Here is a 26,764-nt window from a genome sequence, read left to right as displayed (position 1 = left end):
ACCTGCCCCGGGGCTCCTGTCCCGCCAGACCAGGACTCCCTCAAGCTCCTTCTCCCACAGTCACCTGAAGTGGAGTTGAGGTTGGTTAAAGGAACTAGCATGAAGAGCCACAGATTGGTCTAATTACATTAAAACAACTTGTGCTACTTTATTATACAAGCAATGCTGCTTGTAAGAAATTCAAGCTTCACAGACACTGAGCGTAGCAGCTGGAAGCCTCACAGTTCATCCCTCCTGAGTTGGCCACCATCAGGTGTTGATGGTTTTGGATCTTTCTCTTCCTTTTGTCACCTTGGAGGAGCTCCCATCCTGCCAGCCTTCAGTACTGAGTAAGGGGCAGGGGGGCTTCCACACCCCCCTCAGAAAGGCTTGCTGGGTCCCAAAGGGGGAGACCCTGTGGGTCAGCCCAGCTGGGAGCCTGCAGAGCCAGGGACGAAGCAGCAGATACTACAGAGATTGGAGCAGGAAAGGTCCCTGATAAAAATCAAGGCAACAAACTGGTTCAGTGACCTTTTCTCTTACTCCTGAGGAGAAAATAGGCAGAGAGACTGGTAAGGTAATTCATGCTGGCCAGAAGCTTCATCCGAGGTGAGAGGGAAGCTGTGAATGAGCACATGCAGCCAAAGTGCGTGCAAATCAAGTCACGCGGTCTGTGCTCCCGAGGGCTGCCCGGCCCTGCAGAAGTGGACTGATCTCGTACCTGGCTCACTGGGAGGGTCCCGGGAAGCTTCCCACTGTGGCGCTTTGTCTCCACACAAAGCCCCGAGCACTTGCAAAACCAATGTGTAGAAGCAGTGGGAAAGGGTATGAGACTGCTGTACTCTGGTAATCTGCTTCTTGATTTCATGTAGCCTTGAGACCAATCATGAAAAACTATATCCCAGAACAAGATTTTTTTAAGTTTCTTGGTTGCTTTAAGTTCACTGTACCCAGTGTCTCCTGTTAGCAAAAAGGACACTCAGAACTGGGAATTCAGTATATGCGCAACAGCCTTATCTAAAGAAGGCTGACCAGTTACTTACATGCCGTTTCTCACTGGACTTTGGAGGCAGAAGACTTCCTGGGCAATACTGACTCCTGGGCCCTGGGCAAGCTCTTGCTGCTCTTTTATCCTGGGCATTTCCAGAGCTTTGTTTTCTAGGGACAGAGGAAATATATTATCACAACATTTGGTAAATGTTTGGTCTGTACGAAGAAAGAAGTATGCATTATAATGTTTAACCCTAAGGACTAGAAATCAACTCTGTTCTTCAGTATAATCTCACAGTCATCCCCGCGGTGTTTTGATATGTGTTAATGGAGAGGGCTGCTGGCAATGGAGATCTAGGAACCGTGAGAGTCGGCACTTAAATGACAGCTGCACAACTAAATGATTGGGTTGATCAAGGATCGGGTTGATGTAAAACTTGATTACTTTAAAAGCTCAAATACTCAAAAATTTAAATTTCCATATAATATTGTCTCTAAAAATAATTCTCAAGGACTCAAAAATCATTTGCATTTCAAATAACAAAATATAAACAGTTCAAAGATGCAAATGAGTTGTGACTAACAAGATGAAGTTGATACCAGTTGTCAACACTAAAGTGCGGTGTTGGTTTCAGCTACAAAGGCAGTTCTTTCCTTGGTTATAATAAATTCACGGGGCTGAAGAGACAACTGGGAAGTACTTCCTGCACAACTAAAAGTTTTCAAGCCGGGCAGTGTGAGTCCTGCCCCGTGAGGTGAGACTCCGCAGGCTGCCTGCACAGCCACAGCTGCCGACATGAGGAAATGGCTGAGAAACCCACAGCCTTTGCTCCTGATTCTCCTCTGACTGCAGCTGGCTGGCTATCAATATGTTCATTTTCTCAGCAATCTTTCCACACTCCGCGTAGTAGTGGTGACGTTCTGCCATTCTGAATGAACCTCAGTTGGGTTCAGTTACTTTGTCTTTTTACATTTTTATCTTGATTGCTCAGATGTTTTCTTAGGTTAATTTGTTTGGAGAGTACCCAGGAGAGTGCCCAGAAAGGAAACACAGTTGTTACAACACCTGAGGACATTGAAATTGCATCATCTTACTGAGAAGATATCTGATAGGCTCAAAGGCAGTCATTTACGCTTTAAGATCTAGGAGAGAAGTGAACATCTCGATTGCACCATGCGCAGCAAACACCCTGAGTTGCTTCTGCCCGTGGCGCTGGCATGTCAGCCTCCGTGAGCAGTGTGGGGAGAGCAGAGGTCTGCGGAGAGGAGCGATCCCAGGCTAGAAAATGAGAGTCCTTGCTATCTGCCCCTTGGCAGCTATTGGGAACTGAACTCAGCCAGGCTGGTCACACAGGATTCCCAGGGTTTTGCTGTTATGTTGTTTTGGATGCATGTAACAGTAACCACAGAAAAGCTGGGTGAGGATTAGCTACTCTCTGACAACTTCGTTATGAAAGTTTGTCACAGGTCAAACTCTGCCTTACGGTGTTTAGCAAGCGGTGCCTAGCTAGCAGGCACAGCACATGGCTGCTCTGTGCTCTTGGTGAGCTGCAGCTTATTCCGTTCAGGTGCTCTGAAAGGGCCACCCATCAGAGGCAGACGTAACAGTATTTCAGCCTATTACTTACAATTCCACTGAAACTAATAATTCCATTGGGGAGGCTTAATGGTGGTTTTCTGTTTCTAGTTATTAGACAACCTTCTGTAAAGCTTACTCATTAACTAAATCCATGCACTCACACATAAACAGGGGCCCTAGTGAAAACGCAAGATAGCTGTTCATTTCTTTCCTTTCTACCCAATTTTGAAAGTAAGGAATTGTTGTAATTGCTATTTCAGTTGTAACATATTTTTCATTTTTGGCCGGCTGTGGTGGCTCACACCTGTAAATCCTAGCACTCTGTCTGGGAGGCCAAAGCGGGTGGATCATTGGAGGTCAGGAGTTCGAGACCAGCCTAAGCAAGAGCGAGACCCCCGTCTCTACTAAAATAGAAAGAAATTATCTGGCCAACTAAAAATATATATAGAAAACATTAGCTGGGTATGGTGGCGCATGCCTATAGTCCCAGCTACTCAGGAGGCTGAGGCAGGAGGATCGCTTAAGCCCAGGAGTTTGAGGTTGCTGTGAGCTAGGCTGACACCACAGCACACACTCTAGCCAGGGCAACAGAGTGAGACTCTGTCTCAAAAAAAAACTTAAAAAAAAAAATTTTTTTTTTCCATTTTTTTCTGCTTTGAGCATGATAATGGACTCATGAATTTTCATAGATTTAATATGTTTCTGTCAACTACGATTATTCTTCTTTTTGGCCCCAAAGTCATACCTTTGGCCACTGGAGCCCCTTTAAAGGCATCCTTTTGATATGATCTCATTAATCTTTGAAAGCCTCCATGTTTTGTGGTACAAGATGATTTGTGCTCACCCTGTCCCTTGCCTGCCCCCAACATGTTTCTCCCAGGAGGTCTGGCCCCATTTATGAGGACTGGTACTGCAGCCAACAGATGGACTCTGGGCACTCCTGTGCTGCTAGGGGGACACTGCTTCTCGGCCATTACAGTGGACAGTGCTAGAAAGGTCTCCTTAAATAGCAAGTTCATACTGATATTTCCACTTCAGTTCTACTATAGAATTTCTACTTAGTTTATTTGATTTTATAACTAAATCTCTCTTATACCAAATAGCATTATTTCTAATAACCCAAATATTTCATACTTTTTTGCTTTATCCAACAGTATAAAAAATAGTTCCATAATAACAATACCATTATTACCACAAACAATGAAACTACTAAATAAAAGTTCAAAATTCACTTTTGTCCTCAGAATGCATTTTGAAAGTACGTGTGTTCCAAATAATAGTTCTAAATTCACTTGAAATAATCTTTTACTCTATGCTATGTAAGCAGTCATCTAATGTAGAGTTTAGTACAAATATTTGTTTTTACTTTCAGTGTAAAGGTTTTTGCATTCTAGCAGCTGCCAGTTCTTAGGTGGTACTTTCGGCTCTTACTCAGCCCCAGGAAGTCGGAGGCTGGAAGTCAGGTCTACCAGGGAACTATGAGATGATTCCACCACCTGAGCAATTCGGTCTCTGTACGTGCTTCAATTCCCATCATTTAGTCTGTCTACACTAATGAGTTCTGGCTAAACAAATTCTACCTTTTATTATTCCCATCATTTAGTCTGTCTACACTAATGAGTTCTGGCTAAACAAATTCTACCTTTTATTATTTAATTTCTAGTAAGTACCGTTAGAATCTAGATATTTTAACTTTTTAATCTTGCCCTGAAAGATTATCTTCTGAAAGTTTTATTTTGTGCCCTTTTTGAATTATAACTTTTCTAAGTAAAAATAATCATATCCAACCAAAATACATACCATGCTATGTATTTCCTCACCAAGGTTTAAACTGTATAAATTCAAATCATTCTGTTCGCCAAAATTCTCTTGACCTTGTATGAGTCAAGGTTTAATTTTCTTGTAGGGGGATTTTAAGTTGACAGAAGGTATCTTAAGATCCCACACGAAGAGCAAGAGCCACAAGTGTAAACTCAGCTCTTTAGAGTTTGTCTGAAACCTTTTCTTCGTTCATAAGTCAAAATGCAGACTTTACTGTCTTTATTTTTTAGGACAACTAAATACCCTTCAAATAGCTCACCTACCTCAAACCTTTCAGTGACTGCAGTTATTTACTTAAAAATACAAAACAGAAATCCTAGGAGTCCTGCATAACCAAATGTGTTTCAGCAGCACCACGCCTGAAGCACGGGTTTGGCCAACAGTGCCATGGGAGTTAACAAGTGTGCAACAGGGAGTTTCTTCATAACGTCTGTTGAATTCTGGCCAAGAGGGATGAAGTAAGAACACAGAGCAGAGCACTCTGTCCACGGCTCCAGCAGCACGCCCCGGGCACGCGGGTGTCCCTTGCCCTCCGCCTCTACTGTACTTAGTCAGCAGACAGAACTGAGCCACGCAAACACAGTAACAGACTGATGAGCAGACCCAGCTTTTAAAGTTTTGCTTCATTTAAATTCAGCCACATTTATACTTTCTTCTAAAACCCCTTCTAGTTAAGAATGACAATGTCATCATTTTTTATTGTAGTTTTCAAAGAAGTTGCTACTTAGAGCAAAGAGTGACTCTCTAAAAATAATTAGGGTACATGAGCCAACTGGAGAATGAGTCTTAGGCAGTTACCTTTTCTAGAAAAATGCTATGAAATCTCTCTAGAAGAAGATAACTTCTTAGTTAAACATGGCAAGCTTAAAATGTTTTTAAACTAGTCTGAAACCTTTTTGAACACATGAGGGAGAACTCTACAAATTTTATTTAAAATTTAAAAGACTTCTTTTTCATTTAGAAAGGAGAGTTAGACAAACTTTCAAAGAACTGTGTATATTTCCCATGTTGGCATTAGCCGTCTTTGATTAGACACAACACTGGAGGTGAATCTCTGCTGTCAGCCCTCAGGCCGTACTGGGAATATCTGCCTGTCTCCTCTAGTGGACTGCAGGCTCCTTGGGAGCTTTGTAGTGCACATTTGTCATAATCACAGCCCATAATAGTTTAAATAACCTGTATATATTATTTTAGGAAGTTCCTGAACTTCCTTTTTATCAGCCTGTCTCCCAGCACGCCCCCTGCAGCCAGCAGGCAGGGCAGTGCCTGAACCTGGCCAGTCGGACACGCGAAGTAACGCTTCAGTTTGGAAGTCTCACAGGAAGCAGGCTCTCTGCAGAACATTCCACCCGCTGGTCTGCGAAGCTTTTGTGATCAAGAGTGGTGGCTCGGCCGGCGCGGTGGCTCACGCCTGTAATCCTAGCACTCTGGGAGGCCGAGGTGGGTGGATTGCTCGAGGTCAGGAGTTCGAGACCAGCCTCAGCAAGAGCGAGACCCCGTCTCTACTAAAAATAGAAAGAAATTATCTGGCCAACTAAAATATATATAGAAAAAATTAGCCAGGCACGGTGGCGCATGCCTGTAGTCCCAGCTACTGGGGAGGCTGAGGCAGGAGGATCGCTTAAGCTCAGGAGTTTGAGGTTGCTGTGAGCTAGGCTGACGCCATGGCACTCACTCTAGCCAGGGCAACAAAGTGACATTCCGTCTCAAAAAAAAAAAAAAAAGAAAAGAAAAAAAAAAAAAAAAGAGTGGTGGCTAGTTCTGGTGGCAGAAGCCCGAGCATTAACCTGGTGGCAGCAGCAACGAGGGCAGCTTTCTCATCTGTTTAGTGCCACAGCATTGTTTGTGTGTTGGTCCTGGTACCAAAGTCTCAAACTCATTCCCACTGGGCAACATGGTAACATGACTTTGTGAGCAACCTCATATACTTTAGTAAATCCCTTTTCTTCTTAAACTGGTCAGAGTAGATTCTGCTATTTGCTATCAGGAACTCTAACCAACCTCAGACAAGTGACATGACTCATTAGCCATCATGTCCACAATTCCTGGCGGCAACTCAGACGAGGACCTGAGCACGTGGAAGTGTGCAGTGCGGTGTCCTCTCAGGGAGGCCACAAGACCCGCCACCCACCTTTGTAGGCCCGGGGGCTTTACCAACGCCTGAGGCTCTGCGAGGATTTAGATGTGCTGGAGACGGACTGTCTGACTTGGTCCATCTGGGCTGCTATAACAAATACCATAGATTAAGTGGCTTAAACCAGCAGTCCCCAACCTTTTTGGCACCAGGGACCGGTTTCATGGAAGACAATTTTTATGCGGACCAGGGGTTTGGGGGTGGGGAGGATGGTTTTGGGAAGATTCAAGCGCATTATATTTTCTGTGCAGTCAAACCTCTCTGCTAATGATAATCTGTATTTGCAGCTGCTCCCCAGCGCTAGCATCACCACCTCAGATCATCAGGCAATAAATTCTCTTAAGAAGCTGCAACCCAGATCCCTCCCATGCGCAGTTTACAGTAGGGCTCGCCATCCTGTGAGAATCTAATGCCACCACTGACCTGACAGGAGGTGGAGCTCAGGCAGTGATGCAAGCGATGGGGAGTGGCTGTAAATGCAGACGAAGGTTCGCTCACTCACCCCTGCTCACCTCCTGCTGTGCAGCCCAGTTCCTAACAGCCCACGGACCAGTGCCAGGCCACAGCTTGGGGGTTGGGGACTGCAGGCTTAAACAACAAACATTTATTCTCAAAGTTCTGGATCCTGGGAAATCCAAGATTGCCAGCAGATCTGGTGCCTGGTGAAGGCTGTTTCCTGTTTTGCTGTCTTCTCCTGTATCTTCACATGGTAGAAAGAGCCAGAAAGCTCTCTGGGGCATTTTTTATAAGGGCACTAATACCAGTCATACGGGTACTACCTTTGTGACCTAATCACCTCTAAAGACCCATCTCCTAATACCAGAGATTAGAATTTCAACATATGAATTTTGGGGGACACAGCTGTAAACTAAAATAAAATCCTAACCCCCCTGACAATGGAATGTACCCCACTCTTAGCCAAGGGGACCCAGCAAAATCTTAAAAGTGAGTTCCTGGCCATGAAGGGAAGATTGGACATGCCTCACTATACCCGCTCCCTTTTGGAGTTTAGATAAAACAACTGATCAGCATTAACGTTAACAGAGATCATAAGACTGACAAAACAGACTCTTTGTGACAAGAAGATACTAAATTATTAACAGGACCTGAGGCCATGCAAGGCAAGGGTTAAGTCATGCCTGCAGACCATCAGTATGCTTAACGGATCACTTGAGTCTGTATATTGCAGCTTGTCTCCGATAAACAGACTCCCTCGTCTCAACTTAACCCATTCCAAGCCTTTAGACGAAGCTTTGTTTCTTTAACAAATTACAAATCAAAGAATCTTTGAACCCACTATAACTTGTAAGCCCCCACTTTGAGATGTCCTGCCTTTTTGAGCCAAACCAATGTACACCTTCCTTGTACTGCTTTATATTAATATTTCACCTGCAATTCCTGTCTCCCTAAAATGTATAAAACCAAACTGTACCTCGACTGCCAGGGGACCACTTCCTCAAGGCTTCTTGAGTGTGGCTCCCCGGGCCATTGGTCACTCATACATATTTGGCTCAGAAGAAACCTCTTTAAATTATTTCACAGAGTTTTGGATTTTTTCCATTAGCACAGCATTCAGTCCATAACAAGAAGGTACAGAACAGCAGAATGGGCCAGGTGCAGTGGCTCACGCCTATAATCCTAGGACTCTGGGAGGCTGAGGTGGGAGGATTGCTTGAGCTCAGGAGTTTGAGACCAGCCTCAGCAAGAGAGAGACTCCATCTCTACCAAAAAAATATATATATTTTTTTCTTTTAAAAAAGAACAGCAGAATGTCTTTTCAGATTTTATAATAATGAATAAGAGTTGCACATGGACTGGAAAGGCTCATGTTGGCAGGATAAGTGCACTCTCTACTTGACCCCAATAAAAGAGCCCAAGAATGAAATCAGAACAGGAATCACAGGAACAAAAGGAAGGAAGGAAGGAAGGAAGGAAGGAAGGGAGGGAGGGAGGGAGGGAGGCAGGCAGTGCATGGTGGCTCATGCCTGTAATACCATCATTTTGGGAAGCAGAAGTGAGAGGATCCCTTGAGCCCAGGAGTTCAAGGTGGAGGCGAGCTACAATCGTGTTGCGGCACTCCAATCTGGGAGACAGACTGAGACCCTGTCAGAGGGAGGGAGGAAGGAATTTCAAAGTGCAGGCTGATTGCACTGCACTTGGCACAAGGGACTTCACTGTAGTCCGGTCTAGTCCTCTGGGGCCTGGTGCAGGCGGCGAGTCCAGAGTGATGGCCTCCCACAAACGTTTACACCTACTGCTGCTGATTTGTTACAAAAGATATTTTAAAGAATATAAATAAACAACCAGATGAACAGACACACAGGGTAAGGTTCAGAAGTGTCCTGAGCACAGGTGCTTGTACCCATGGTACGGGCTTGCACGGTACTCCCAACACGTAAATAACATGTTCCTGCCGACCCGCCCAGAAGCTCTCTGAACCCAGTCTTTCTGGATTTTTATGGAGGCCTCACTATGTAGACACAGCTGATTAAATCATCAGCTGCTGGTGACTGGCTCAACCTCCTGCTCCTCTCCTCCACAAGGCTGGGGGCGGCAGGGGAAGGGGTAAAGCAGGGCTGAAAGTTCCACCCCTCTACCTACAGGGTGGTTTCCTTGGCAATCACCAGTCTCCCCCTAGCCATTGCTCATCTCACTGGCATACAAAAAGACTCTCACTCTGGAGATTTCAAGGCTTTTTAGGAGCTATATGCCTGGGGGTGGGGAGTGGGGTAGGGGGAGAGAGACCAAATAGATTTTTCTTACTAGAAATCACAAGTAGGGAACAACAAAAAACCCACACCTACAAGTATTATAGCAAAACCTAAGACAATCAATTGCAAAGAGAAAATTCTAAAAGCTTCCAGAGAGAAAGAATTAATCATCTATAAATAGGGTGACTAGACACCTATAAATAAGTAGATGAAATGTCTCAGTTGACAAAGCTGATGGTCCTTGTTTACGCCTGCCTACCGGCCAACCTTGATGACTAGTCCTGGTTGAATAAGTTATATCATTATCCTACCTACAGAGAAGTAAGAGTTAGATTAATAGTGGATTTCACAATAGCAAAGTAGTACAAGGGGATAATGGTGTAACGTTTTTAAAGTATTAAAAGAAAAGAAGTTTGAATATTAAAATTTTTATCCAGTAAACTTGTCACTCAAATGTGAGAATATGATAAAATTATTCTTCTTCATAAAACACCCCCCAAATTTTGCCACAAGTTTAAAATGCTCTTGAAGGAAGGATTTAGATAAGAAAATAAACAAATCCAGGAAATTGCTATAAGACATGCAAATTATGGGTGATCAGAATACCTAGGTAAAGTTCATTACAGGACTTGTTAAAAGAAAAATGTTAGACCAATTAAAATTAACAGAATTTAATTGAGCAAAGAATGATTCACTAATCAGCAACACTGAACTACTGGAGGTTCAGAGAGCTCTGCTCCTCAAAATGCGCAGGGAGTACTTACAGAGAGAAAACAGAAGTGAGGTACAGAAACAGGTGACAGCTCTGCGTCTGCCTTAACTGTAAACAGTCTGGTCAGTGGGCAGCCTGTGATTGGCTGAAGATTGGCTGCTCTGACTGGCTGAGACCCAGCTATTTGTTACAAAATGTGCTCCTAAATTTGGCTTTCAATTTATTACCTAGTAAGTTTGCAGTTCCTTACTTAGGGATTCAAGGTATGGAGGCAGCCTCAAGCAAAATCTAATTTAACATATCCAAAAAGGAAAGAGACTGTATCCATACCGCCTAGAACTAAAATATCAACATGATGGGGACTGAGGGAAGAAGAAGATTAAGGGACATAATCATGTGCAAAAATTCTTGACTCCTCAGCACTAGATACGTCCTGCTAAGTTCATTACTAATGGTAAATACGCATAATTACAGGCTTCAGATTAACTGTCACCACTATGAAACAAAAATATGATGTTTAACTTTTAAGCTGGCAGAACACTCAAATGACCAAAATAAAGCAGAGAAAGAGAATAAAAGAAACAAAAAGAAAGTTCAATAAAAGTAAAATATGAAATAAAATAGCAAAAATAAATCCTAATATATGGTCATTGTAATAAATGTAAATGATAAAATTCACAAAAATAAAAGATAAAGATGCTCAGGTTGAATATAGAAAAACAATACTCAAGGATATGATGTCCAGAACGACTGAAAATAAAATTTGGCAAAAGTACAAAAAAAAAAAAATAGCAGATAGAATTCAGCACCACATTAATAATTCAGCATGGCTGAGTGGAATTTACCCCAGGAATGCAAAGTTTGTTCAATATTTGGAAATCTATTAATATCACGTATATATTTATAGAACCACAAAAACATCATATAATTATCCCCACAGGTGCTGTAAAAATCTTGGACAAAATTCAAACTCCATTCCTGATTAAAATTACTCAGCTGAAATCGAGGGGTGCTTTCTGAATATAACTGACTCCATCTCATATCTCATGTACAGGCACACCTCATCGTGTTGTGCTCTGCTCTATCATGCTTCACAGATACTGCGGGTTTTGTTTTGTTTTTTACAAACTGTTGGTTTATGGCAACTCTGCTTTGAGTGAATCTATCCGCACCATTTTTGCAGCAGCACATGCTCACTTTGTGTCTCTGTGCCACATTTTGGTAATTCCCACAATATTTCAAATTTTTTCATTATCGTTATACCTGTTACGATGATCTGTGGTCAGAGATCTCTGATGTTACTATGGTAACTGTTTGGGGGCACCATGACCTCACCCACGTAAGACAGCAGACTAACAAGCGTGTGTGTTCTGACCACTCCACCGACCAGCTGTTCCCTCCCATCTCTCCCTCTGCTCCATCCCTCTCGTCTGCACTCTCTGAGGAACAACAGCACTGACATTATGCCAGTTAATAACACTGCCATGGCCTCTAAGTACTCAAGTGAAAAGAAGAGTCACATATCTCTCACTTTACAACAAAAGCTAGAAATTATTAAGCTTATTATTTGACATGAGGGAGGCATGTCAAAAGGTAGGCCTCTTGAGCCAAATAGCCAAGTTGTGAATGCAAAGGAAGAGTTTTTGCAGGAAATTAAAAGTTAAAGAAAAGCATTAAAAGTTCTCTACTCCAGTGAAGGCGTGAATGATAAAAAAACCAAAATAGCCTGATTGCTGACAAGGAGAAAGTGTTAGTGGTCTGGACAGAAGATCAGACCAGCCACAACATTCCCTTAAGTCAAAGCCTAATCCAGAGCAAGGCCCTGAATCCCTTCAATTTTATACAGACTGAGAGAGGTGAGCAAGCTGCAGAAGGTTTGAAGCTAGCAGAGGTTAGTTCATGAGGTTTAAAGAATGGAGCATCTCTGTAATAGAGAAGTGCAAGGTGAAGCCACAAGTGCTGACGGAAAAGCTGCAGCTAGTTATCCAGAAGATCCAGTTCAGATCATTGATGAAGGTGGCTACACTAAACAACAGATTTGCAGTGCAGACAAAACAGCCTTCTATTGGAAGAAGATGCTATCTAGGACTTTCATAGCTAGAGAAAAGTCAATTCCTGGCTTCAAAGCTTCAAAGGACAGGCTGACTCTCTTGCTAGAGGCTAACGCAGCTGGTGACTTTAAGTTGAAGTCAATGTTCCTCTACCATTCTGAAAATCCCAGGGCCCTTAAGAATTATGCTAAGTCTATCTACCTGTGCTGTATAAATAGAAAAACAAAGTCTGGGTGACATCACATCTGTTTACAACATGGTTTGCTGAATACTTAAAGCCCACTCTTGAAACCTAATGCTTAGGAAAAAGGATTACTTTCTAAATATTATTGCCTATTAACAATGCACTTGGTCACCCCCGAGCTCCGACTAAGATGCACAAGGAGACGAATGTTGTTTCAAGCCTGCTAACACAACATCCATTCTGCAGCCCTTGGGTAAAGGAGCAATTTCAACTTTCATACCTTATCATGTAAGAAATACCTTTTGTAAAGCTATGGATCTGGGCAAAGTCAATTGAAAACCTTCTGGAAAGGACTTGCCACGCTAGATGCCATTAAAAACATTTGTGATTCATGGGAAGAGGTTAAAATATCAACACTAAAAGGAATTTGGAGGAAGCTGATTCCAACTCTCATGGATGACTTTGAGGGGGTTCAAGACTTTACAGGTGGAAGTCACTGCACACGTGGTGGAAACAGCAAGAGAAGTGGAATTAGAAGTGGAGCCTGAAGATGTGACTGAATTGCTGCAATATTTATTATTTTATCATTTCATGATAAAACTTTAACAGATGATGAGCTGCTTCTTATAGATGAGCAAAGAAAGTGGTTTCTTGAAAAGAAATCTACTCCTGGTGAAGATGCTGCGCACACTGCTGAAGTGACAGCAAAGGCTTTAGAATATTCCATGAACTTAGTTGATAAAGTAGCAGCAGGGTCTGAGAGGGTTGACTCCAATTTTGAAAGAAGTTCTATGGTGGGCAAAATGCTATCAAACTGCATCACATGCTACAGAGAAATCTTCCATGAAAGGAAGAGTCAATCGATGGAGCAAGCCTCATTATTGTTCTATTTTAAGAAACTGCAACAGACACCCCCAACCTTCAGCAACCACCACCCTGATCAGTCGGCACCATTGACATCAGGGCAAGACCCTCCACCAGCAAAAAAGACTACGACCCATTCAAGGCTCACATGACTGTTAGCATTTTTAGTAATAAAGCATATTATAATTAAGGTGTGTACATTGGGTTTTTTGACATAATGCTACTGCACACTTATAAACTTCAGCATAAACGTAACTTTTATAAGGACTGGAAAATCAAAAGAATTCAGGTGATGTGCTTTATTGCAATATTTGTTTTACTGCAGCAGTCTGGAACTGAACCCACAATATCTCCAAGGTATGTGTATATATGTACACACATATATACATAGAATTTTTATTTTTCACCTGTCAAATTATAGAAGACAGAGAAGCCCAACAATCCATCCCACTGGCAAGGCTGTGGGCAAACGCACTCACACACTACTGGCTGGAATGCACAGCTGCATAAACCTCCTGCAGGGGAATTTAGCAGCATCTAGCAAAGCTACATATGCACTTACTTTGGACCAGCCTTGCTGCTTCTGGGAATTTTATCTGAAGATACACCTCTGTGGTTGGCAGCCTCTAAAATGTCCTCGAATGATCCCCACCTCTTGGTATTCATACTCTTGTGCAATGCCCTCCCTTGAGTCGGAGCTGGCCCTATTGACCCAATTCTAATGAACGGAATACGGCAAAAGTGATGGAATGTCACTTCTGACATTAGGTTACAAAAAGACCAACTCATACCTTGCTCAACTTCTCCTGCTGTGTCTTGCTGGCTCATTCTAGTGGAAGCCAACTGCCAAGCCAGGAGCCACCCTGGGACAACGAGGGCCTGAGTGCAGCCTCTGGCCTCCAGCCAGCCAGGAACTGAGGCTCTCAGTCCAACAACCTGCAAGGAACCGTATCCTGCTAATGTCCTGGGCAAGACTGCAGCCCAGACCAGCTGTGTGACAGTGGCCTGTGGGAGACCCTGAGCCAGAGCAGCCAGTGAGGCCGTGCACAGGTTCCTCACCTACAGGGCCGTGAGAGTATAAATGTCTGCTGTTTAAGCTATTAAATTTGGAGGTAGTTTGTTACACAGCAATAGATAACTGACCACCTCCAACAATAATATATATACACACACACATATATATACACGCATTAGGTTATTCATCGCAACGTTTTCTTACTGAAAAACAACCTAAGAAGTCATTGAGAAAACGATGGAACACAATGTTGTATCAATAGTATGCAGCTGTAAAAAAAAAAAAAAGAAAAGAAAGAGAGAGAGAGAGAGATGGAGAAGAAGATCTCTAAGAACTGATATGGTCCAGTTCCAGGACATATTGTTAAGTGAAAAAAGCAAAATACAAACAGCATTTACAGTACACTATCCTTCATGTAAGAAGGCTGAAAGTATACATGTATCTGCTCCTTGTGCAATAGAAAAAGGAAGTATGAACCAGAAATTACCAAGTTAGCGACCCACAGGGTTGAGTCTGAATGGGGTGAGGAGAACGAGGAGGAACTGGAGAAGGGACTCTGGGATGGAGCCCCTTTTTGGTATAGTTCTGGCCCTTAGAACAACGGCTGTCGAGACTCCCCCCAAATTAGTATTGGGCATCAGCTGGGATGTGGGGGAACCCAGAGCGGGATGCGAACAGTACCAAAGGAGCCTGAGTCAGGGATGGGTACTACGCCAACAGGAATGGGGAGAACAGCTAACCTGGGTGCTGTGGAAAACCGTGCAGTGACTGGGCTCTGCAACGCTGCAGGCAGAAACACCCACACACAAATACCTATACTCTCATCCGGAAATGTGTTTCCCACCAGAGTCTGAGTAACCAATTTTGAAATGACTTTCTGTTTAATTTAGGGCAAATAAGTAAATATGCTGTGGGTGACAAAAGCCAGGTTTCGCACTGCCAGGAAAAGGAGTCACAAATAAGCAAAGGGGAGGACAGAATGGACGGCAGGCATCACAATGGCCCCCTGGTTAATAGATACAGAACTGGTTTTATATTAATAGTACAGGAGCCATTTGTGTATGCGTTTATATACACACCAGGAGTTACATATCGCATTTGTGGATAGATACAGAAACACAGACCTGAGGGCATGGAGTGCACGTACACATACATACACGTTCCCCCTCAGCTCTGTCTGCCCAGTGGCCGGGCAGCAGTGACATACCGATAACAATGAGCATGCCCAGAACCCAGCTACTGGTTCCTAAATATGAATTTTCAATAAAGAGAACCAGCACTCCTTGAAAAAGGGCTGACTCCAAGGCTGGGGCAGGAAAATACAAGATGAGCTTAGAGCATCTGGTGCCAGAAGTTAAGGAAGTGCTCAGAAAACAATGAGGGCGCGTTGGGAGAAAACAAGAGTCAGCTTAAAGCAGCTCCCAATGGCCCAGTCTGGGACAATTTTGGCAACAAAATAAATGATAGTAATTAGTAATCCACAGAATAAAATACACGAGTCCATAGTCATATACATAAGTGAACGAATGAATAAATATGTATATACATACAAGCAGTAGAAAAGATAGCTCTTCCTCATAGTGGAATTTCAAAAAATCAATGTAGAATGAACGATGGAGATAAAAAATTACCATCAGGCCAACACCGCAGTAATAACGGGCATGGCAAGATCACCTACTGATGCTAAGAGTCGGGGGTGATTTGATGAGAAACGACACTTGCCAGCTGAAAATACCTCCCCGCGAGGTCCGCATTAATTACAGAGAGGAAAACAGTCACTCCACAGTGAAGACACCCAGCTGATGCCAGCCTGCCCAGGTGATCAGGGTCCAGTGTCCCTGTAAAAAGACGACAGCCATACAGGCACCACGCCCTGCCAGCGCAGTGCACGGAGGAGGGCGCAGCGTGGCTCCTGTGGTGGACTCCTCAAAACTGCAGAGCCCGACGTGATCACGCAGAAATACCAGAGGGACCCAGGTCCTCGGACGTTCTACAAAGGAACTGGCCGGTAACCTTCAAGTGTCCTAAGGTCACGAAAGATAAAGAAGACTAATGCACTGTCACAGGCGGGCGGAAACCAAGGAGACAGCACTGCTGACTGCAACGGGGACTGGATCCTGAGCGGGAATATGCACCTCAGGGACACCTGGTGACGTGACAGGTGGAGACTAGCCGTGCTGCATCAGGGCTGCTTTCCTGGTCTTCACCACTGTAGTCTGGGTGTGTAAAATGTTCACGTGAAGGGAAATCAGGTGAAGGCTATAAGTAAATGACACTATTTGTGCAAGTCTAAAATGATCTAGAAAGAAGACACTACACAGGACAAAGATGGACACTATAAAAATTATGACGTTACAATGCCTAATGTATGCTGAAGTGCTCCAGGCACTGCGCACACCACCACTTCCCATTCTACATAAAGACACTGAGCCACAGGGAGGCTAAGCATCTTGTCTGGGATGGATCACGCAGTAAGGCGGGTCCAAAATCTGAGCTCAGCTCTTTCAGACCAGAATCCACTCACCTGACCACTAAGCAATACTATAAATTACAGTTTCCAGTTATCGCTTTGTTAAATTTCAGCAGTGAGCTGTTCACCCAGGACAATTCTGACATTTATATCACCCACAGTCACGTTAGCTAAAATGTTTGTCGTATTTTACCTGGTTCTCAGCTCAGGTTCCTTAACAATAGTGTTGGCAGGTCTCATCCAGCCGGACTTTTCCTAACCTGAGCTCGGATGAAACATAACCAGAGGGAGAACACGTCCTTGCAGAAGAGCCTGGCAGCCCCACAGACCCTCCGTTCTGTGTCCTGTGTACAGTGGGGCATAGGCAGGACTGCAAAGCCAAGGACAAAAGTAGCAACGGAAATGGAGGCTCCCAAGTATGAGTTAAAAAAGAAAAAGAAAAAAATCTGTTGACTTGTCTGTTTTAGCAACCAATTAAGTATATTGGATTTGTAATAAAATACACTTAAATCAGTGAAATCTCCCATGCCCCTGAAATCCTGCAGGCTGCTGCTATTCCCATCGTAAGCTGAGGTGACATAGGAACAAGTTATTGGGTTGTGGCAGGAGAGATTGTGCCCTGTCCTGGGAGGATCATGAGGTGAGTAGCCAGAGCCGGGAGACCTGTGTTTACACTGCCTGCGCCCTCCTGAGGTCTGAGACCATTTGTGGCAAAACTTCGCCATCTTGTGGCGTCCCAAGATTCAAACTCTGAGGTGTTTCCCTAAAGTTTGTTGTAGGGAATGTAAAAGCACTTTCAAAACACATACATTCTCCTATTAGAATATCCCTTTTATCTAATATGCTGATGAAAACCTAGGACAAAACCTACACCGAGTTTTGTAAATCTAAATTTCTCAGATTTAGTGTCTGGGCTGGGCAAGGCGGGGCGAAGACTGGGAAAAGAATAAAACCGTTATTTTTTGTTTGTAACCAATCTTTCTGCAAGAGTGATTAACAAATGGCCCTGAAGCAAAAGAAGAAAATCTACGCTGAAACTGCCTTCCTAACCGTATCTGCGTGGGAAACTCAGGTGGTGAGGAGACTCTGATGTCACAAAAGGATGCTGGACAACGTCCTCAGCCCTCCCCTCCAGTGTGGTGGAGCCGAGGCAGGCTCTGGTCACAAAGGGTTTGTTAATTTAAGTGTCACTTGCTCTGTTCCTGACCAGCTATAACATGGCAAGAAAGTCACTTGCAAGAAAGTACCTGGACCTTGGGTCTGTTATTTTTTAAAAAAAGGAGGAAAGACAAGATAATTTCTAGTGAACACTTGGAATTATAACCCTTTGCCAACTGATTCATTGCAAATATTTGTGGAGCATCCACTACGTTATGTGACTGCTCTAGACTCTGGGAGTAGGTGAGGAGGAAAACCCAGAATGGGAAGATGTGCTGCCTCAATTCAGGGAGTTCGTCCCACGGGGAGACGTCCGTGCCACGGGAAAAGCACGCTGTGCCCAGGGCAGGGATACCGCAACAGTACTTCATTATCAAGCAAAAATTACATGTCCAACCTCTGACAAAAGGGAACTCAGGTAAGGGCTGAAGAATCACATGGCACACAGCTAAAATACTTCCCAGAATGTGGACAAACGACCCTACGTAACGCCATGCACCATGGGGAGGTGAAGCTGCAGAGCCCACCAGGACATTTAGTACTCGAGTCAGGTTTGCTCCAACGGCAAAGGCCCTAGACTAGGGATTGCTGACAGGCAGGACAGAAAACTGGTACACACAACTCTTGGTTACCCTGGTGTTTATAATAATTGCCACAAATTGTCCCATTTATACTAAGGGAAAAATGAAACTCGTGTCTGTAAACAGACAGTTTTCCATTTAACTTTTTAGGAACATTTATGCATCAATTATATTTACTGCACTTGACTTGGATACAGCATATGAAAAGTCCCTGTCAAAGATTTTTAAAATGGATTCACTGTTCTGGTGATGAGGAAGACAAGGGAAGACTCGATAACTGTGATACAGGTTTAATGTATTTTCTGGCATTCGAATGTAAACTGTCCTGGAGGAAGGACAGCATGCAGTTTGCTCAGTGATGCACTGAGAGTGCTGTGTGCCAAGCAAGACCAGTTCATGTACCGTGGATGTTAATATTCTTTGCAGCAGCATAAATTAGTTCTTTCCTTTTTTATTTTCTTTATTGTCTAAATTGATTGCATAATGAAAAACTGCCACTCAATTTCTTATCCATGAGATAGAATTTGCAAAAGATGCAATAGACAGAAAAGCACATGGAATAATGTATTTCTCAGCAGAGACGGGAGGAAATTCAACAACAAAACCCACCCAAGGTCACACACAAAGCAAGTAAGTGACCAGCTGGGGGACAATGATTTGTTTATCCAAACAAATGATGCAAAGTCCATCACTCCTCAAGTGAGTGCTTAATATGTAGCAGCCAGGGCTCCAAAATCTGTGCTGTGTAACCTTACAACAACCTGTGACGCAGGTACTATTATTGTTCTCAATTTATAGATAAGAAGGAGACAGAAGAACATGAAGTAAACTGGCCACACTCAATGGCAAGTACAAACTCCCCCCCCAACCTTGATATAACCACTGCTACAATGTCCCTAGAGTGACCGTCAGCTCTTCAGCCAAACAGGCTTATCCAGTGGTCTTTGTCCCCTGCACCCACCACAGAAGCCCCTGCTTCCTGCTTCCCTCACAAGTGCCCCTTGGTGGTTGAAGGTTGTGGCAGCCGCCACCAGTTGCCTCCCATCCACCACCAATGTTGGCTGAGGTCACCTGCAATTGTTGCCACCACATTTCCCCAGTGGGTGCTGTCTCAGCTGGGCCCCCACACTGACCTGGCAGCAGGCACCACAGCAGAACTCACCTCTCCCTGGTCACCAGGCTGGCCACCCCTCTCATGTGTGAGATAAGCCACTTGGATATTGGTGGCTGACCGCTCCCAGCTGGATCCCTCCTTGGGAACTGCCCTCTGCTGAAGACAGCCACCTTGCCCAAGGTCACACCCTTCCCAGGGGCAGCTCAATCCAACATGTCCATGCAGGAAATGCAGGGCCAGGCCTTTTGCCTCCACAGGGGCTGCCTGTGCGGAGACATCCCAGCTCTGCGGTGACTGGTTGTACAGTCACACGTCTCGTAAGTATGGGGATGCATTCTGAGAATTGTATTGTTAGGGGGCTTTGTCCTTGTGCGACTGCCACAGAGAATACTTACACAAACCTAGATGGTCTAGCCTTCCACACACCCCGGGCTCTATGGTCTAGCCTACTGCTCCCGGGTGACAAACCTGTGCAGCACGTTACTGTCATGAACACTACAGGCAACTGTAACATAACGGCAAGGATCTGTGTATCTAAACAAAAAGGCCCAGGAAAACTACAGTATTTTTGTACACACAGTCCGTCCTAGGCTGAACATCGTCCCGTGGCGCAGGACTATTTCAAAGTCTCTATCTCCCCCACCTGCTCTTTTCATTCCCCTACAGATGGGACCCTGATTCCTGCAGATACCTGCAAGACCGTTTTCCCTGAACACCGTCTGATCTTGTGGTAAGGGAGACCATTCAGGAGCTGAAGCTGCAGGTGGCCGCTGCTCCTGCGTGTCAGCCGGTCAGTCTGGCAGTGGAACAGGGAATGGGCTGAGTGGAAACAGCGGGCAGGGAGCGGCAGGGCAATACCTGGAGAGAGCAAGGAGGCTCCTGCTGCAGGAGGTGGCGAGGCTGGGGCGCTGGCAAAGAGGCTTGGGGTGGAGGAACAAGGACATCAACAGAGATTTGCAAAGTAGGATCTCAGAAAGTTGGCAGCCACACCCTTGTTTTCGAGTAAGTATCCTTCACATCCACCTCCCGAATAGAAACGCCTCTGAATCTACCTCCTTCCACGAGCACCCGCAGAAGCTGCAGTGGAGCGGAGCACTTGTCACACTCCCTGAGGACCCGGAAACCTGCGGTTCTGCATGTGCAGCAGCTTCCGAGGCTGCTGCTGCAGGTTCGCCCCACAAACGCAGAGCAGCAGGGATCTCTGTGCAAGCTGGAGCTCACCATGCGCGGTCTCACTTTCATCCATCTTTGATTAAGTCTTATTTGAAAAACAAATCTGTAAATTCTTCGAAGGCAGAGGTGGTATCCTTTTCTTCTTTGACTAAAGTGCTGAATACACAACAACACATGCTAAGCCACTGATTCCTTAAAGGCCAGATTATTTTTAATTAGGTCATAATTCAGTTGCTCTAATACACACTTTATCTATAGATTACATCCTGGCCATTACCATGGTTACCATAGGAACATGTTTTATTCATCTATATAACACTGCATTTGAATTTCCATCAACTAATTACAATAGGGATACAACAAATGGATCAGGGAAATAAGTTACCAAAAATGCTGAATTTACTTTTCCTGTTAAGCAAGCAACATCCAAAACCTGTTTACAGTTGGCGCAATAATGCAAAGCCCCATTCATGAAAGTGCATTTGTTTTCCTGGATTAGCAAATGTGTTTTCTGAAGGCCTCACACGGGCATCAGCAGTGCCCGGCACCGCACCGCACAGCGTGGCTGTGACCACTGTCACTGCAGCGGGTTCCGTGGCAGCCACGTGGGCTGCAGCCAGGAAGATAAAGCAAACATCAGAGCCTCCCTCTGATCTCTTCACAGATGGGATTTGAGGAAGGCATTTTCTCTCCTCATGGAGTTTGAGGTGTAAAAATTTCTCTTCCAGAAAAATATAAAGCCAACAGATGAGCATTAAAAAAAAATCCCCTTTGTGCCTTTCTTTGGAATAACGCCTATCAGCAAAGTCTAGGAGCAGAGTTTGCTACAAGCGCAGATCCTTGGGGAAAGGGTCTGAGCCGCTGGTCCTCGTTGTTCAGCGGTCCACACAGCTCGGCGCGCAGGAGAGGTCAAGGCAAACAGCCAAAAGCTTCTGGATCGTTTCCTCCGCACCGGAGGGCTGGTCCAAGGGCACCCAGGGAGAACAAATGCCATCTGGGACTTCACAGCCGCAGGAAGGCGAGCTACAGTGAACTGTGCTCGTGTCACCTAGGCAACGGGGCAACGGGACCCACACCCCTCTGTGGTGCAGCTCCACCCCTCTGCAGGCTTCACAGGGCCTGACCTGGCACCTCTTCTGTCCCCACGGGCTTCCTGGGAGCGGTTCCATCACTTGCAGGGCTCTGCCCAGATGCCTCTCAAATTTCTATCTCCAAACAGCTACGTCTCACAGCATCACAACTCACCTGCGGGGCATCTTCTGAACACCAGACCCTCCCCCACCCCTGGACACCGCCTCTGCCACACCCTCCACACCCAGTCACAGCCCAGAGCCACCCAACCACTTCTAGACTATTGTGGCTGTTCGCTCCTGCCCTCTCCACACTGTTCTAGCCAAAGCCACTGCAACCCTTCCCTGGTCTAAACTCCTCTAACAGGTCCCTGATGTCCACTCCTGGCCCTGAGACCCACTGTCCAGGCATGAGCCAGACCTCAAATGCAGGTCTCTTCTGACACACACCTTCAGCAGCTTCCCGTCCTCCACGGGACACCATCCCAAACCTGCGCACTGTCTGCAGGGCCCTGCTGTGCCGCATGCTCTAGCTCACTGCTCCCTCTTGCTTGGGGTGCAGCTGTAAATACAGATGAAGCTTCCCTGGCCCACAGCTCACCTCCTGTTGTGTGGCCAGTCTGTGGCCTGGGGGTTAGGGACGGCAGAGCTGATATAGTTGTTACTAACTGAAACCGTTTCATTAGGGTTCAGCGTTGGTGTGAACAGAGGAGCTAGGAGAGCACCCAGCCGTGTCTCAAGAGGTCCAGGAAGGCTTCCTGGAGGACAGGTCTCAGGTGGCGCTCACAGATCGAGAAAGGAAGTGTGGAGGAGTTTGGGGGCAGATGGACAAGGCATCTTGGGGGAGGTTTTCAGCAACGAGAACCATGCATAGAAAGGCCCACGGGGGGCTATGGGCTTCACAGACTGAGCAGGGCAGTCTAGCATAGTCTGTGAGTCTCCGCATGTGCTCATGTGTGTGGACATGCCTGCATGCATGTACACATGTGCACACATGCACGGATTGTGGAAAGAAGGAACATGGTAGCTCATGAGGACGGGGAGAAGAGCTGGGGCTGGATTATGATCAGATATGTGTATTTCACCAAGATCGGGGCCTTTACTTTGAAGACAGAAGGGAGATGCTGAAGGTTTTTAAGCAGAGGAGTGAGATGATCAAAATTCCATCTTAAAATTACCTCCCTAGTGGGGAGGTGGAGACTGGTTGGTGAGCAGGGCCAGACTGCAAGTGTTAGAGCTTGTATTGGCCATTTCTGTGCCTTGTGTTACTAGTATTTCTACACTTATCAAATCATGTGCAATTTATTTGCTTACAAGTCTGCCTTCCCCTAGGGCAGGGGCTGCCTCCTAGTCATCGTAACATCCCTGCTGCCGTGAATGGACAGTGGTGATGGCATTACCTTTCTGTTCTCATCAGGCCACGGAGATGTCCCTCATGTCACCTTTGTGGGGATGGATAAGTTCACTTTTGTTTCTAGGCTATGTCAATATTCCATAAGACAAGCTTGTGAGAGACAGTAAAAGACCAATGACTGAATACTATTAAATTTATCCCAAACTCACAGGTTGCGCACACTTTTTAACATATTTCTAACCACTCAGGGACTCAATTTTAAGTGTAATTTCCTACCTAAACTGTCACAGGAGCGTTTGACATGCTGAATGTTTTTTATCGAATGCAGCATGAAATCTTAAGAGACGGGAATAGGAAATTTAAAACTGTGGCTGCCAAAGTTCTCTATTACCTTCATTTCAAAACGCTTAAAGTATTGCCACTGGGGAACAGTTTCCATACATCTTTATGATACACTCCTGTCCTAAGAAATCATCCAGGAACCGAGCCCTGAAACCAAAGTGACCTCGGTTCCTGAAGTGGGTGCAGTGTGGCATCTCAGGGGTCGATCTCTGGAGGGTAGGCTGGCCTGGGCTCGCATCAAGAAAAGACAACACTCCCCACCCCCTAGTTCCTCTTGCCCTGCTGACCAGGGACTCTTCTCTCTGAATTTGTTTTTGCCTCTCTCATTTCCGCTTTTCTGCAGGTCAGGGAAGGGAAGGGAAGGAGGCTGGAGGGCTGACTTCAGGCGTGGAGCCCCCTGGTCTGCTAAGCTCTTTCCCCGGCAGGCCTGGAGGAGAACAGATTGGGAGAGGTGCTTGGCTCAGCGTGCAGGAGAGACTCCGTTCTCGCAAATGCCTGTCTCTCTCCACTTGGAACCTCCTCTCACTTTGTGCCTGGCTGCCCTGTCTCCAGGAGGGTTGGCAGCTGTAGGAAAACGTACGTGGCCACGGAGCAGGAAGAGCAAGGAAGTAGGAAGCTTCTCAGAGTTTCTTCTAGGTTTACGGGCAAGAGGTAAAGGCCTGCTTTAGGTTTGCTTACAGTGTTCGAGAACTCACTTGGATGGGAAGAAAGACAGGGACCCGGAGCAGGAATTACATGTGATGAAACAGTAATTATTACAATTATAAAAACAAACATTTATTCAGCATCTGGCAAGTGCTAGGCCCTGTTCTAAGTGTTTACACGCACAGTCAATTCTTGTTATTTGGAGAAGTTATGTTCTATAAAGTCACCAACAAACACTGAATTAGTGAACACTGAACCACTGCACCTAGGGGAAATACAAGGTTAGGTTCCTGTGAGCCTCTGGCCACAATATTTTTGTCAACTTATCAATATTGTGAACTAAAATAAAATCTTAAGTCCCCTAGCTGACAAGGGGACCCCAGAAATACCCTAAAGTTGAGTTGCTGCCCATGAGAAGGGAGGTCGGACATGCCTGTCGGGCCACCCTCCCTTCTTGAAGATTTCCTTTGTAACAATAAGATGCTAAATCATTAACGGGCTTAAGGCTACATAAGACAAAGCTCAAACCACACCAGCAGGCCATCAATTTACTCAACAGATCACTTGAATTCTGGTAAATGTCCAGTGGCTTGTCTCTGATTAACAGACATGCTTAAGTTAAAACATTCCAAGCCTTTAGACAAAGCTTCATTTCTTTAACCAATTACAAATTAAGGACTCTTTAAACCCACCTATAACCTGTAAGCTCCCATTTAGATACTGACATAAGGTCTTAACGTGTAACTCCTGTCTCTGCGGATGTATAAAATCAAGCTGTAAACCAGCTACTGTGGGCACATTTTCTCAGGACCTCTTGAGGCCATGTACTCCAGGCTGGTCACACACATTTGGCTCAGAAAAAACTCTTTAAATTATTTTAAAGAGTCTGGGTCTTTTTCCGTTAACAGTACTTCACGTTCTTTTATGTGTGTATATATTTAAAGACACCATATTTAATATATATTGTTGATTCATTAACATTGAACTTATGGGCAATAGCACTATAACTCTTGCCTGAATGGAGCTTCTTTAACACAGGTACTTCTCTGTAAGGCACATCCTGGCCTTCTTGTGCTTAGGAACACTAGAAAGTACCTTAACACTGTCCTGGGGGACCATTTTAAACAGTGAAATCACCAACAAAAAAGCACAAAAATATGAAAAATGTGGCACTAAATAGGTCATGAAAAGGACACTTGTTAATAATATGAGCTGAAACAAGAAGGCAGGGTGTCACGTTTGACCTCAGCTGGGAATGTGTGATTTGGGCAATTTTAATTATTCACCACTCCGCAAATGTCCCTGAATGACCGCAAAACTGTTGCAAGTACTGACTTTGGGGCAACAAATACATTTTATCAGTTAGTGCATTTGCAAATATGGAACCTATGAATAATGAGATTTGGTCGTAGTATTATTTCATTTAATCCTCATAACAGCCCTACAAGGTAGGAACTATTTTCACATAGGAGAAAATGAAACCGAAGTTTAGGTTGACTTCCCCCAAATCCTGCAACTACAAAATGGTGAAGCAGGATTCTAACCCAGGCAGTCTGACTCGAGAGCCTAGATCATTAACACTATACAGGTGTGTCTCAAATAAACTGTGTGGTATTTTTCAGGAAACTGAGCTTGGCTCATAGGGTACAGGAAGTAAAAAAAGCCCAAACCGTATTCTTGAACCTTCAATATTATTTTCTAAATAAAATTTCTTATACCCAAGTCCAGGCTGAACCATATAAAACTGCCCTTTTTATGTTCAGCTATTCTAGTTGAACACTGGCAATTTCATATGGTTCAGCCTCATTTATCCTTGAAAAGCATATTTTTCATTACTAGTGGTATTGGTTTATTTCATTTTTTCCACACGTAAAACTAAAGTTACTGTACTTGAAAAGAAAAATCTTGAAAGCATGTACAGATGTACTTATGTTTTATTAAACAGAAGCACAGAGGTTTGTTATTTTGCACATTTTATCATCTATTTTGTCACCTTTTAAAGTTAAGGATGAAAAGATAAAACTTCACACTTTAGTATGAACAGGCCAAACATAAATATTTTCTCCCTGAAGAACGCTGAGCATTGTACTGTTTTATCAGAGGAAGTATATGACCTACTTTTCTACGGATCTTATAATATTTGCTTTTATCTAATTGACATTACATAAAATCTCTACTAAAGGCAGTGGGATGAACAATGCAAGTCTTTGGGGTCCAACTTTTAGTGGTCAGATTTTAGGGAGGCAAGAGAGGGGGTGGCGTAGTAAAACAAAATACCATTTTTCATACCATCTCCCCAAACCTAAGAGCAAACGGAAGAGCGAGCCCTGCCCGAGGGACTTCGGGGCGGTGTACTTACGGAAAGCCGAGCTTCTCTGCAGCCCGCATGGGACAGGCGGCTCTAATTTTTCATCTCCCTTCTTAACACGGTGGCGAACGACGACAAAGCGCCCGCCCGGCACCGGCCAAGAGCAGCTGGCACCGCCTCCGCGGTCCGCGCCGAGAGCCCCGCGGCACCGGGGCCGGGCACGAGCCGCTCCCACCCGGGCCGGGCTGTGCGGGAGGGGCCCTGCCGCCCCGCCGGGCCAGCACAACCACCTCCGGCGCTGCCCTGCGGGGTCCGGCCGGAAGCTGGGTCTGCGCGCGGTGCGGAGGCGCCCATCCCACGCCGTGTCCCCGCCCGCGACCACCGCGGACCTCACGACCGGCGGGACGGACACGCCCCTAACGCCCGTTCCCCGCGTTTAGCAGCTCGGGCCGCGGGGGGCAGCCGGTGCGCATGCGCGCACCGCTACGGCGGCCGCTCGGACTGTGAGG

General features: G+C 45.1%; 1 long non-coding RNA gene across 2 annotated transcripts; it reads right to left on the bottom strand.

The window, feature by feature from the left end:
• Positions 1–128: 128 nt before the first annotated feature.
• On the bottom strand, positions 129–26,755 carry LOC123633451. Of its 2 annotated transcripts, XR_006733595.1 has the most exons (3): positions 26,307–26,739; positions 1,023–1,137; positions 129–939 (listed from the first exon to the last, which is right to left on the bottom strand). It is a non-coding gene; the product is annotated as an uncharacterized LOC123633451 (long non-coding RNA). The 2 variants fall into 2 exon arrangements; XR_006733594.1 differs by having other exon boundaries at positions 129–1,137; positions 26,307–26,755.
• Between the last annotated feature and the right edge of the window lie 9 nt (positions 26,756–26,764).

This window comes from Lemur catta, chromosome 2 (assembly GCF_020740605.2).
Source record: "Lemur catta isolate mLemCat1 chromosome 2, mLemCat1.pri, whole genome shotgun sequence".
Classification (NCBI taxonomy): Eukaryota; Metazoa; Chordata; class Mammalia; order Primates; family Lemuridae; genus Lemur; species Lemur catta.
This window is presented reverse-complemented; position numbering and strand designations above follow the sequence as displayed.